Genomic DNA, 12,252 nt, shown 5'->3' with positions numbered 1-12,252 from the left:
GTTAAAGAGAAGTTAGACGCACAACAAAATGAAAAGGCAACCTGCAGAATGGGAGAAAATATTTGCAGCCATATGTCTGACAAGGAATTAATATCCAAAATATATAAGGAACTCAATATCAACTCAATATCAAAAAAAGTCCAATTTAAAAATGGGCAACGGACTTGTATAGACATTTTCTCAAAGAAGACATACATATGGCCTACAGGTATGTTGAAAGTGAGTCACTAATCATCAGGGAAATGCAAATCAATCACAATATGACATTACCTCACACCTATTGGGATGGTTATGGTCAAAAAGACATAAGGTAAAAAGTGTGAGGGTGTAGAGAAAAGGAAACCCTTGTGCACTGTTGGTGGGAATGTAAACTGGTGCAAGTGCTATGGAAAACAGCATGGGGGGGAGGTGTTCCTCAAAAAACTACAAAGAGAACTGCCAGGCACACAGGGCCCGCCATTCGCTTGGCTCATGCCTTTGCAGCCACCAGAATTGCCTCTGCACCTGAGAGGAAGATTGTGCGGGAGCCAGTGAGAACTCTCTTCCTGCTAAGATGTCTTATAGTGTGCTGATTAAAGTCCTACAAGGGGCTGCGGGTCATATCATGACATGTGAGACCAACACTGACAAGATGTATCATGGGAAGCTCAGTGGCAGGGAGGACAACATAAACTGCCAGATGTCCAACATCGCGGTCCCATACAGGGAAGGTCCAGTGGCACAGCTGGAGCAGGTGTACATCTGTGACATTAAGATCTGCTTTGTCAGACAGATACCATATGTTTTCACTCTTATGTGGATCCTGAGAAACTTAACAGAAACCCATGGGGAAGGGGAAGGAAAAAAAAGAAAAAAGAGGTTAGAGTGGGAGAGAGCCAAAGCATAAGAGACTCTTAAAAACTGAGAACAAACTGAGGGTTGATGGGGAGTGGGAGGGAGGGAAGGGTGGGTGCTGGGCATTGAAGAGGGCATCTTTTGGGATGAGCACTGGGTGTTGTATGGAAACCAATTTGACAATAAATTTCATATAATAAAAAAATAAAAATAAGATAAAAAACAGAAAAAAAAAAAGATCCGCTTTCTCACTTCGCCTGACATGCTGACAAATGTGCCCATGTTAAAGAGCATGAAAAAGGGGCGCCTGGGTAGCTCAGTCGGTTAAGCGTCCGACTTCAGCTCAGGTCACGATCTCGTGGTCCGTGAGTTCGAGCCCCGCGTCGGGCTCTGGGCTGATGGCTCAGAGCCTGGAGCCTGTTTCAGATTCTGTGTCTCCCTCTCTCTCTAACCCTCCCCCGTTCATGCTCTGTCTCTCTCTGTCTCAAAAATAAATAAACGTTAAAAAAAATTTTTTTTAATAAATAAATAAATAAAAAATAAAGAGCATGAAAAATAAACACCAAGGCTCAGGGTCTGGCCGAGGAAAAGCTGCTATGCTGAAGGCCCAAGTGGCTGCAAGAGGAAGAGGATGTAGAACGGGGTGTGGAAATGTCTTCCAGAAATAAAGATAAATTTATCTGTTAACAGAACTTTGTGCTATTTTTTCTTTTAGGTTTTCTGGGTTCAGGGGTGTGTGCACTTATGTATATATTCTAGGTTTTCTTTTTGACATCTTTCACTTTAGATCAGATCTAAATATATATGGTGATGATGGTTGGGTCTTTTTTAATATTTCAAAAACAATAATAAACATTAAAATTTTTAAAAAATTCCACATGATCCAGCAGTTTCATTTCTGGATATATATCCAAAGGAAATCAGTATCTCAAAAAGATATCTGGGGGCGCCTGGGTGGCTCATTTGGTCAGTTGGTTGGGTTTCTGACTCTCAATTTCAGCTCAGGTCATGATCTCAAGGGTCAAGGGTTCAAGCCCAAGTCGGACTCCCCACTGACAATGTGGGGTCTGCTTGAGATTCTCTCTTTCTCCCTCTCTCTCTGCCCCCCCCCCGCTTGTGCTCTCTCCCTCAAAATAAATAAACTTATAAAAAATTTAGAGAGATCTGCACTTCTCTGTTCATTGCAGCATTATTCACAATAATCACCACATGGAAACAACTTAAGTGTCTGTCAATGGATGAATAGACAAAGATGTGGTGTATATATGTGCATGTGTGTGTGGAATATTGCTCAGCCATGAGAAATTCTGCCACCTGAGACAACGTGGATGAATCTGAAGGACAGTGTGCTAAGTGAAATAAGCCAGACACAGAAAGCCAAATACTGTATGATCTCACATATGTGTGGAATCTAAAAAAGTCAAACTCATAGAAGCAGAGAGTAGGCTGGTGGATAAAAACTTCCACCTATAAAATTAATCAGTTCTGGTGATCTAATGTGCAGCATAGTGACTATAGTTATTACATATTTTAAATGTGCTAAGAGAGGGGTACCTGGCTTGCTCAGTTGGTAGAGCATGTGACTTTTGACCTTAGGGTTGTGAGTTCGAGCCCCTCTGTAGGGTGTAGAGTTTACTTAAAACAATAAAATTTAATTTTAAAAAATGTTTTAAGGGGCGTCTGGGTGGCTCAGTCGGTTGAGCGTCCGACTTCAGCTCAGGTCACGATCTCGAGGTTTGTAAGTTCGAGCCCCACGTCGGGCTCTGTGCTGACAGCTCAGAGCCTGGAGCCTGCTTCGGATTCTGTGTCTCCCTCTCTCTCTGCCCCTCCCCTGCTCATGATCTGTCTCTCTCTGTCTCAAAAATAAATAAAACATTTTTAAAAAATTAAAAAATAAAAAATAAAAAAATGTTTTAATTCTTCTAAGAGAGGGATCTTAAGTGGTTTCCTCAACACACACAAACACAGTTGGTTACTAAGTGAGGCAATGGATATGTTGACAAGCTTGACCGTGGTATCATTTCATAATGCATATGCATATCACATCATCACATTGTGCACGTTAAATATATACAATTTTTATTTGTCATTGGACCTCAATAAAGCTGGGGAAAAAGAAGAGAAGTTAGACCCGAAGATGATCCCTCAGGGCCTTCCCATCCAAACGTTCTGTGACATCATCACAAATGTAGCACATTTTGCCATTGTGCAGAGTTCAGACCAATGACTTTCCTCAAAATTCTATTAACCTCATATCTCTTGACAGAATGAAAGAGGAACCGACATTTAGCACCAAACTCAGACCAGGCCAGTGCTGGCTGACTGCTTCAGACATGTCATTTTAAGATGTCACTCAAGCACTTCCTTAGCAGATGGGCTTCTGTCTTTTGCTGAAGTATCCTGTGGAGTTTGGAGAGAATTGAAGGTGATAAAGAGTAGAAGCCTGGACAGCACTTTACCATGAGGGATAACGTGCCACATCACACCCCAAAATAGCACAATGCCTCACTTGTTTTTAGAGTAAAACCCATATCAAGTTGGCTGTTTTCCAAAACACCAGCAATACCCTCAACCATTTCTATTTCTTAAGCTTTGATTGATTTGTTCTTCACACTTTCTAACAGATGCACATTGCAGTCTGTCAAGAAAACTGTTGTTTTACATCTTTTGTTTTATCCAACAATCCTTCTCTATAGCCATCACCTGTCACTTTAAAGAATCACTCCAGGGGAGCAATCCTCTGGGATGGGCCCCACATCAGCTCTGATTTCCTACAGGAGCAGTCTGTCTGTCCCCATGAACCAAGTGCAGAGTGGGAGGACCAGGGACTTTATGAGGGGAGGTCACAGAAGAGCCTCACTGGAGGTGAAGAATACAGAGGGAAGAGATTGGACTTTGGAGTCAAACAGACCTGGATTTAGATTCTGGCACTGATACTTGGGGGATATTTAGACAAGTTACTTAAACTCCCTTAGCTCTGTCTTGAGAAAAATGTGATCAAATTCAGTAATATAAATCATTTAATCTCTCCCTATCCATTTTTTCATGTAATTTTTGTTTTAAATAACTCATTTAAGTAATCTCTGCACCCAGCATGGGGCTTGAACCCAGGACCCCAAGATCAAGAGTCACACACTCTGCCGACTGAGCCAGCCAGGTGCCCCTCTTGCCTTTCACCACTACAAACAGATTAACACAATTAAGTAGCTCTTGGGCCTGAACTTGTAGGAAAAATGTGCTGTATTTTAAATGCTTATATAGAATATACATTCTCCTATTCAAAGGAAATTTTATACTATCCTTCATCATCAGAAAAATTTTAAGTTTTGTAATTCAATTATGGGTTTGCCTCCTGCTTTAAATTCTTTCTGAAAATTGCAGGGATAGAAGTTAAAACCAAACACACAGGAGAAAAAAAGCGCATTTAAAAAAATTATTATTATTATTATTTTTTTTTTTTTAGAGAGAGAGAACGGAACTTGCATGCATGCACATGAGAGGGAGAGGGGCAGAGGGAAAGAGAGAATCTTAAGCAGGCTCCACACTCAGCATGGAGCCCGATGCAGGGCTCAATCTCATAACCCTGGGATTACGACCCATACCGAAACTAAGAGTCAGACGGTCTACCAGCTGAGCCACCCAGGAGCCCCCGGAAAATTTTTTTAAAATTTAATTCAAGAAACAAAAGCATTAAAGACATTTTATCTTTTCCTGGTGTTGCTGGTTGCCATTTCATGTTCACATTCCTGTAATTAGTTTAACTGCATTCTTGAACCAACCAGAAGTTTAATGCTGGTCATGGTTTTTGGAGGTGAAAAGGCTGAGTGAGAGGTTACCCAACATGGGAAGAGTCCTGTCTTGCCCTCCCCACTCTCAGCCCCTTCATTCCTCTTAGCCTGTTCCAAAAGGAAAAAGGAAGAAGCAATGGAACTTTTTTCAAGGTCCATGAAAACTATGGACCCTATGCCTCTCCTCCATCCCCTATGCATACCAAACACAATTTGACATCTAATTCCTAGAGATTCCTAACCCTGGGGGGGGGTAACCATAGCCGGTTTTATAGTTTTCCCACTTTCTGTTCCCAGTGACTCCACATCCTCCCTTTATAAAATAACATTCTAAAGAGCTAATGTGTAAGGAAATTGATAAGCTTCAGAGACTAATTGTTGGGTTCCCTTTATTCGGGAGGGAAGTGGGGCACAAAGCCCAACTCAGGGCTTGACCTCACAATCCTGAGATCAAGACCTGAGCTGAGATCCAGAGTTGGACGCTTAACCCACTGAGCCACCCAAGCGCCCCTAGTTCCTTTTTCATTTTTATACGTAGACGCTAACTTCAATTTGGAAGTTTTTCTGAGAAAAAACCCAAACAGTGATACTGCTTAATATGAAACTTTTAATTATTAATATTTTTTAAGCACCCCCCCCAGTTGTTAAATTAAAGTCATTGCTTCGTTCATTCTAAAAACAAGGGCGACTATTTGATAAAACTCTATAAAATTGGTTATGTGCTTATTTGAAGTCTGAAGGGTTTATGGCATAGAAACTGCACGGATGAACATTTTGTTGACCTTTCTCCAACTGTCAGTTCGCTTTAAACTCAAAACGAGAAGACTCTTCAGTTGTCCCTAAAGAAATGTAAAGGAAATAACACTTTAAACATGTATTATTTATAAATCCATTGCAGCAAAACATCATCAATAATTTAATGATCCCATATGCCGGTTGTTTTTTTTTTAACTACTGTCATTAAAACTGTCACATGTTCAATATCCTAGTCAGTAGTATTTCACATCCACCTCACTTGACATTTCCCACACAGGAAAAATAAAACAGCAGTAAGGTAAGTATTCAAATTAGATGCTAATTTTAGACCACGAAGAAACATTTAATAAATAGCTCATAAGAGAGACTCGAATTAATCCTTACGATACCTATGTTTTGTCCACCTGAATTTTTTTTTAAAGAGGAAAGCCTTAGAACCTAGGGTGGGGTAAAGCAGTGAAAGAAAGTTGAAACTGGGTTGAAATGCTAAGATCGTGCATAGCATTGATGGATCCTTCTTAGCAGCCTACATGCCAATCAGCAGGCTAAGTAAGCCCTTTACATTCTCTCTTTTAATCCACAGTAACTCTAGGAAGTGAGATTCAATGTCATAGGTGAAGACACTGACACTCAAGCAGGTCCTTGCTTAAAGGTCCAATGGCTGAGTTAGGATTCCAATCTCAGTCTGTCTGAATCTACAGTTACGCTTTCACCTTAAAGCTATATTCAAGTTCTTTTAGATCTATGAATACCTTATAAGTTCAATATATTTTTAGAGGGTTGTTATTGAAATGGACCATGGTTAGCACTAACTTCATTTGCATTCTCCATGGATCCTTCACATAAGCCAAAGTTAATATATAAAGGGAGTTGTAGTGGAGCACGTAATGCCAAACAGAAATGAAAGACCAGAGATTGCCCCCACTTAAGTCACAAGCTGACATCAGGCAAGTTCCCAAACCTGGGAGTGTGGGTGATGGCAGCCACATCACATCTTCGGGGGTGCTGTTGCTGGCTGTGCTGTGAAGGTCGATAGGCCAAGCACTTACTGGTGAAGGGCATGATGGGCCACACTCTTCCAGCCAGAATGATTCCTACACAGACCTTTGGGAATTCTGTAACTTCCCTCCAGGCTTTCCTCTTCACTAAATGGGCAGCAATTATCTCTGGGTTCTTCAACTCAGAACGGAATGTGCTTAAATCATAAATCCCCTAAAAGGAAAAATCAATTCAAGGTTACCATCGTCCCAGAACCCAGCAGTAATAGAATTGTAACAAAATTTATCACACTTAAAGTAGACCCAGCTCTATGGTGGTAAATAGGAATAACAATGCCAATTTGTATCCATTTCTGAGGGCTGTTCTAACAAATGACCACAAAGTTGTTGGCTTAATGCAACGGAAGGTTACTCTCTTGCAGTTCTAGAGGCTAGAAGTCAGAATCAAGGTGTCAGCAGGACCACGCTCCTTCTGGAGGCCTTCAACTACGGTCCTATTGGGTAATCCAGGATGAACCCATCTCAAGATCCTTAACTAAGTTACATCTGCAAAGCCCCTTTTTCAAAGAGGGTAACATTTACAGCTACCAGGGGTTAGGGCACAGACACATATATTTTTTGCCCGGGGTGGGGGGGGCACTATTCAACCCACCACAGAATCTCACGGGATTGTGGTGAAGATTTAATTAGAAAGTGTATGTAATAGCAGCTACTGAAGTGCTATAGGGGCAAATACACATTCATTTTCATTTTCCAGAGAACAGTGCTCTGACGTGTACAATGGACTTTGCGGACCAGTGGGGAGGCCCAGAAAGTATGACTGCTTTTGTATAGAGTGGGAGATTCCTTGTTCTTTCACAGAAGACATTCTGAAAAGTCCTGATTTTCCTGATTAGTAGTTCAAATGCTAGTGTGCATCAGAATCAAGGGTAGGAGGCAATCTTAAAAGACCAGTAGGTTGGGCGTCCAACTCTTGATTTTGTTTGGGTCATGAGCTCATGGTTCATAAGACTGACCCCCTGAGCTGCATGGGGCTCTGTGCTGACAGCGACAAGACTGCTTGTGATTCTCTCTCTCCCTCTCTCTCTCTCTTTTCCCCTCCCCTGCTCTCTCTGTCTCGCTTAAGATAAGTAAACAAACACTAAAAACAAAACAAAACAAAAATAAAACAACAACAACAACAAAAAAAACCAAAGATCAGATTCTGGGGGACGTCCCCAGAAATCCTGATTCACCGGGTCCGGGACCTGGCAACCGCATTTTTAAAAAGCTCTGTAGTTGATCCTGACGCAGGTGGGCAGTGGTACACACGTGAGGAGCTCCTCCAGTGAGCTACGGGATTTCCACACGGTCCATCTACGGTGTGCTTCTGTGATATTATAGAGTTAGACGTTTCTAGGACATACGTGTCCCCACAAATGCATAGGTTGTAAAACAGAAATGTTAGAGATATTCTGAAGTTGCTATACAAGCACTGTGTTTTGTGTGGAAAAGCTCATTCAACATAGGTGTTTACTTAAGTCCTACTATGCTTTGGGCACAAGGATAGATGCTAAAACATAGCTGTAGAAAATATACATTTATGTTTTCAAGTAGCCATGGAATATTTACAAAAATTGACCTCTTATTAGGACCAGAAAAAGTCTCACAAAGTAACAAAGAATCTACCATATGGAACATTCTCTGTCCACAAAAAAGCAAACTAAAAATTCCAAGATAATGCTCCAAACTTCCCTTTCTTGAAGATGTCAAAATGTTGTATCAGTTTTCTCTTTTTCTAGGGTCAGAGAGGTAAGGCTAACAGTGGATGGGAGTCATGTGGCTCAGGTTTCAGTCTGAATATAACAAGGATCATATCAACCCTAAGGTGCTGATCACACCAGTTCTGCAGCATGCAGCCCCTTCCCAAAGATGCCTTGCTATTCAGGCTGCTGCCCAGGCCTCTGGCCTCCATGAGGCTTGCCTCTGCCCCCAGGCCTTCTTGCTACTTTGCAGAGCATGGCTGTCTTCCCAACATCAAAGCCTCCCTAAGGTCTGAGAGGTAGAGATGAGGAATGGGGGATGGGAGAGAGGATCTGGGCAGGGAAGAACCACAAAGAATCGCCAACCCCACAAATCATGAGGCTGTTTGTGCCCAAAGCCTTACCTGGACTTTTATAAACATGACGTTAAGGGTGCCCTCTGGGCCCTCAGCTAGGATACAGTTTCCACTAGCTAAACCCTGCACTCTCAATGCACCCTCTCTCCTGGAGCCCCCACACCAGAACACCTCCCTCTTCCTCAAACTAAAAAGGCAGAGGCCCGAAGACTTACCTATGGATGTGAATTGCTGGGGAGAATGTTGGCACCAGGAAGCTCCAATATCCAGAAGCAGCGAGTGAAAGAAGGGAATGAGGAGAGAGGAGTGAGGCACTCCTCACAGGGGCCACTGGGGTGGCTCACTCTACGTGCTGTTACTCATAAAGTTACAAGGGGAGGAGAAAGAAAGTCAAACTTGTGGAAAGGGAAGTGTACTGTTGCCTAGAGCTTTGCCTAGAGCCCCATGGCAAAGCAGAAAGCAGTGTGCCAGAGGCAACCATGGCTGTGTCAAGAGACATGGCTCTGCCTCCCCCAACACCTGTGCCCTGTGCACAGTAAGACCCTGATTTTACCTCTCTGGGCCACAACTTCTTCCTTCAAAGGAGGTGAAAGGACCAGAGGAACTCAAGGCCCCAGCTCTTAGTTGTACTCAACGAAATATAGCAACATGAGCAGTGGTAGCCTACTGTGGGCAATGTTTTCATTTTTTTAATTATTATTTTTAATGTTTTTTATTTTTTAGTTTTGAGAGAGAGAGAGCAAGAATGGGGGAGGAGCGGAGAGAGAGGGAGACAAGTAGGCTGTCAGTACAGAGCCTGACGTGGGGCTCAAACTCACAAACTGTCTGATCATGACCTGAACCGATGTCAGACACTTAACTGACTGAGCCACCCAGGCACCCCACCAATGTTTTAATTTAAAAACTAGCCTAATATTAGAAGGTGCAGAGAGGTGCCTTGAAAGAAAGCAAGAAAGCATTCATTTAAATGAGATGAACTAAGGGGAGCAGTCAGGGCAGGGGGAAAAAAGAAGTGAGAAAGCAGGGTATCTGGAGATGGTTAGTAGATCAATTTGGCTACTCAACTGAGGAGTGATGATGCCATTGGATGGAGAGCTCGTAGCTAGATTTTGGAGGAACTTGAATGGTAAGCTGACAGATTTAGTCTTTGGGTAATACGAAACCACTGGAAAGTTTGAATATGGGATTCACATGATGGAAACTGTATTCTGAGAGCATTAACTTCCACTTTGTAGTGTTTGTTTTGATGTATCAGATTTTTGTTTTCAATAATTTATAAGTATTTTCTCTAGCATATTTCAAGGAATTGAAAAGGATTGAAATGCATTAAACTAATTCTCTTAAGACATCTTAAGACTTTAAAACCCTGTGTTCTTTTCGAGTCCAATGCTCTCATGACTTACAAGAAAAATTTTAGAATCTACTGCAAATACATACGCTACTACAGTTTTTACATTTTTGTTTGGACTTAAGGAATTTATAACCTAAGACTTGAATTATATAGTTTCCGTGTGCTCTCTAGAGAGTTCGAAACTAAGCAGGTTAATTTATCTGATATTTTATAGTTCAATTGAAATGATTGACAAGGCCATTTTTCACTTTCCCTAACAAATATGAGGTTACACCAAATGAATTCGGCTGTTTTGATCTGTTTTTGAGCCTAATTTTGTATGGCTCAGCCGATTATATTGTTATATGTTCTGTTAGTATACACTTAATGTTCTCTTTTCCTTTAAAAGTGTCCATAGAGTATATAATATATGTATGGCATTGGGGAGAGGGAGAGGTTACTGGGATAAATAGTAATAATCCTTACCCTCAAATACCATAAAATCTAGAAGATTCTCAAACTTTCAAGTATATAAGAATTATCTGGAGATATTTTTTGAGGGGGAGATTTTTTTTAATTAATGAAAATCCCCAGAGATTCTAATTTTTACCCAACACATAAAGTCAGAGTTCTCAGACTATCCTCTCTCAAACACTGATCTACAGAGAGAAGCATTTTAATGACTAATATGTGTGGGATGTGGGATAGCTACAAGTCAGAGGAGGACCATTTTCTCCCTGGAACTCTGAGGAATTCACACATTTAGAAGCTATTGTCTACTCAATGTCCTCCCAGAAACAGTCAGGGATGACCTTTGGAGAAAAAGATTAGGTAGAAAGAAGAATCAACTTTGCACTGTTAATATCACTTCCCTTGCCAATGGGTCTCCCAAGTTAGTAACAGTCTTGTTTTCAAAAATGGCCCAGAAATAGATCACTAACCTAACTGTCTCAGCTTGGTAAAAGTATTCTAAATGGCCAAACTTCTATTTTCTAAGTAGAAAGTTCAGATTAGAATTCAGTAGAAATTCAGAATTTTTATTTCCAGCAATATGACATACACTAAAAGTATCGGAAAGCTTTTGAGAACAGAACACTTAAAATGAGATTTAAAAATACAGAAAAAAAAAAAAAAAAAAGGGCACCTGGCCGGCTCAGTTGGTTGAGCATCGGACTCTTGATTTAGACACATGTCAAGATCTCATGATTCATGTGTTCAAGCCCCATGTTGGGCTCTGTGCTAACAGTGTGGAGCCTGCTTGGGATTCTCAGTCTTACTCTCTCTCTGTCCCTCCCCCCATTATCTCTTTCTCAAAAATAAATAAACATTTTTTAAATACCAAAAGAAAATCTTTTTAAATTTTTTTTTCAATGTTTATTTATTTTTGAGAGAGAGATGGAGACAGAGAATGAATGGGGGAGGGGAAGAGAGTGAGGGAGACACAGAATCCCAAGCAGGCTCCAGGCTTTGAGCTGTCAACACAGAACCTGAACCCATGAACCTTGAGATCATGACCTGAGCCAAAGTCAGGGGCTTAACCGACTGAGCCACCCAGGTGCCCCCCCAAAAATTTTTTTTTAAAAATGTTTATTTATTTTGAGAGAGAGAGAGAGAAGGAAAGCATATGTGCATGCGGGGTACGGACAGAGAGAGAGGGGGAGAAAGAGAATCCCAAGCAGGCTCCACGTGGTCAGTGCAGAGTCCTACAGGGGGCTTGATCCCATGAACCATGAGATCATGACCTGAACCAAAATCAAGAGTCAGATGCTTACTCAACTGAGCCACCCAGGTGCCCCCCCCCCCAAAATCTTTTTAATTCATGGATGAGATGGCAGGAAAGAGAAAATCATGTAAGTCAGTGAAAGAGTGAGAGAAGAAAGGAAAGGAAAGGAAAGGAAAGGAAAGGAAAGGAAAGGAAAGGAAAGGAAAGGAAAAACATTAGAGGCCCCAAATCCAGATAGGTATGCCAGCCAAACAGGTAATGAAGCAATAAAGAAAACATTTGCCCTAAGGTAGCATCTGTTGATCCCTGGTTTCAGAGAGGAGACAAAGCTGTAGAGCCCCCACCCCCCTCACACCATGAGTTTAGGGCTGGTGCTCACCCTATTTCAGTTACACAGGAAACCCCAAGGGGAAAATCCAGTTTAAAATGCACAGAGTGCACAGGTTGGCACCTGCCCCCTTCCCTGCAGGTACCTGAAAGAAGCAAAGCATATCTTTTTTGGATGCACCCTTTGAAGCCCAATCCTCAAAAACTTCAGACAGATAAAACTGTATATAATATGAGGAATAGTTTTTAAAAAATCACAGACACATAAGGGCGCCTGGGTGGTTCAGTTGGTTAAGCGTCTGACTTCAGCTCAGGGCACGATCTCACAGTTTGTGAATTCAACCCTTCACGGGCTCTGTGCTGACAGATCAGAGCCTGGAGCCTGCTTCAGATTCTAT

The sequence above is a fragment of the Panthera pardus genome, unplaced genomic scaffold (assembly GCF_024362965.1).
Source record: "Panthera pardus isolate Hobbes unplaced genomic scaffold, ASM2436296v1 HiC_scaffold_13, whole genome shotgun sequence".
NCBI classification, from domain to species: domain Eukaryota; kingdom Metazoa; phylum Chordata; class Mammalia; order Carnivora; family Felidae; genus Panthera; species Panthera pardus.
Note: the sequence above shows the minus strand (reverse complement) of the source record.